Source organism: Pinus tabuliformis, chromosome 5_1 (assembly GCF_031772625.1).
Source record: "Pinus tabuliformis cultivar Carrire ecotype Pingquan chromosome 5_1, CPIR1, whole genome shotgun sequence".
Classification (NCBI taxonomy): Eukaryota; Viridiplantae; Streptophyta; class Pinopsida; order Pinales; family Pinaceae; genus Pinus; species Pinus tabuliformis.
In genome coordinates, this window is record NC_142305.1 from 410,556,215 (window position 1) to 410,559,239 (window position 3,025).

A 3,025-nucleotide genomic window follows, 5' to 3' on the forward strand; every position below is an offset into this window, starting at 1 on the left:
ACAAAATTAAAAGCTAAATCAACTGTGAACAACAAACAAACTCACTCCTAAGATCAAAATGACACTTACGACAGGTCTAGATCTAAGGGCGACAATATGACTAGTTTACTTTTGTAATGGGAAACTGCAAATGATGTAACAAATACACAAAGAACAAATACATCTTCTTTATACAACCAAGGCAGAATTGAGGCAAAGAAAAGGGGTTTCAGATAGGTACACTGACTGATAACAGGCTGCAAGAAACAGAGATAAAACTGAGCAAAAGGAAGCAGGGAACCACAGCTGCACAAGGCAAAGACGGATCAGCGCACCCTGAACAAAGAGAAACTGAATTTCAGCGCAGGTAGCCTTCACGGGACCTGCGTTGAAATGCAGAACCTCTTCACAGAGTCTGCGCTGAAGCAGAAACGAGAGTTGTTTCTGGGTTCTGGGTTACAGTTTACAGTTTAATCTACAATTTTTGGCTGGATAAAAGCTATCAATTAGGTACAATTAGAAGGATGAGATATAGGAGGACTAAGATCTATCACAAAGGGCTGTTAGAGCACTTGTGGATCAGCTGTTCAGATCATAAACAGTCCCAATGAGTGGACTAGAGTAGCTGATCTCTACTTTGCATTTGTGAATGGAAAATGCAGTTTGATTCGGCACTCTTGAGTTTATGAAATGAATAGCAATAGAAACACAAATAAACTAACAATATACTTTCCCCAGTGGAGTCACCATTTTGTTGTTGGGAAAAGTATCGAATTCGGAATGCCCCTATCCCACTCTAAGAGGTGATAGTGCCTTAGCAACAAACAAGGAAAACTATCTAAGTATTCTTCTTTATGAGATGTAAATAGAGAAAGAAGGATGTAACTAACCGATGTCTTCCGCTAGTTTGTCGATCCAATCACTCTCTCTTTTTGTTCGCTTCCCGCTGCCTGCTCTTTCACTGGTCCAGCTTCACCCAGTTGCTGCAAGACCACAAGAGAGGAAAACTACACAAAAGATATAGATTCACATTCATAACTAGTTTAGGATCAGATATAAACTAAATATGCAAATATAACAAAACATCATTGAAATACAAGCATATAGGAGAAACTCAAATAGCTTCATTGATACGATAACAAGGTTCAAGAGGAGATACAACCAAGTGAGTCCCGATCCAGCATCTACCTCCCAGCAAAGGAATCCATTCCTCTCCTCCAACAAAGCATAAATCACCCAATGTACTAATCTCCATCTCAAACCAACAACAATTCTCTGCAAAGTACAAAATTCCAGCCTCCTGAACCTCTGGGTGAGAGATCCATATATAGATGTAACCAGAGAGGATGAGTCAACTTATGTTTTGACTTGTGGCTTCTCTCTTCCAGTTCTTGCTTCCACTTGGAGGTTGACAACCTCTTACTCATCACTAGTCGAATCCATTGAGGCAATTGTCATTGGAGAAGATTCTGGAAGCTTCCAGGGTCTTTCTACCTCGTTGAATGAGCTTGCCATTTGTCATTTCCCGCTCAGCGCACCCTGGTAGTGCTTCTACCTGCGTTGCAGTGCACATAGCCAGTGTAACCTCTACATTTCAGCGCAGATAGCTAGTGGAGCCTCTGAATTGATCCTGAATTGACTGTTTCTGAGTTGTTTTTGGTGGAGAACTTCTGGGAGAAGCTGTCATTGGTTGACCTTGTTCCTTTAGGGGTAGGAACAACTTATTTAGGGACTTTGGATCCCTTGGATTATGGACATTTCATGCTCAATGCTGTAAGGCACAAAAATGTCTATAACAATCTTGTCGCCAAGTCATGTTTAGTGTTTGTTCGCAAGGTCACGTATGCACAAATTCACTCACTCCCACACTTAGTCATTTTTATAAAGTTCTGATGACTAGATCATCCTCTAATCGTTGGACCTCCACCCTAGCATTGAGTTAATTGACTATTACATACAATGGCATAGAAGTGTCCAAAAATCCATTTGAATCTCCTCTTCCTGCAAGCTAATAAACCAACCATCCTATTGGTTAACCAGAATGTTTGACTAAGTAGTGACCCCGAGAGTCACTCCCATAAAAATTTGTGCAAAATATGCAGACCTTGCTCACTCTATTGACTAGGGAAACTACACATAAAGGCCAGACAAACACTGAGTTTCTGTCCCTATCACCCTAAAAAAGTTGTATTTTTTCCAGTCAACCACCCAGTCAACCGACCAACTGTTCACCTAGAAAACTACACAGATTTCATGACCAGTCCCTCAGCTGCCTAGCATCCCGCTCAGCTCAAAAACTGTGCAGAGGTGATCATTAGGTCATCCTCCTAGCAATTGTGAAGTTTTAATCACCAGAAATTCCACATCCCCCTGCAAGCCCCATGAAAAAATGCACTTTTTTTCTAGGAAAGCATACTGCAACCCACTACTAGCTCCCTAGAGGAATTGCATAGTTTTTGTTTCCAAACTCCTTCGCTGCCCACATTGCTTCCCCCCATAAATTGTACAGATCTTTCCTCCATGTAAGCGAGATCCCTTAGATAGTCTCTCTCGATCTGTATTGTCCATCTCAGTCTCCTAGTGACTTCTGCCCAATTTTCACCAGCAGCACCAGGAGCATGCATCCCAACTTGAAACTTTCCTTATGTAGTTTCATAGAATTTTCCTCTCTCCCAGTCACCTGCATCAAAGAGGGAAAGACAATGCATCATGGTAGACTTGGAGGATTATAGATTTCATATTGTCACATCATGAGTGATTGCAGATACAGGTATATGGATAAAACATGACAAGACGATGGATGGGATGGACAAGGAGAGCATATACAAGGGGATTTGTTCGCCAATGCGTGAATGAATGATGCATGTGAGGAGAATTTATCATGAATGGACAATGCACGTAAGGTGAAGTTTTTGTGAACGGATGAGCATGTGAAGAATGCAAAAGAAAAATCAAGTGAGTGACATGCACATGAAACATCAAGCAAACACCAAGATTGTCGAAGACTTTGCATGCCTTGCCATGCAGAGGTGAAGCTATGATAAAA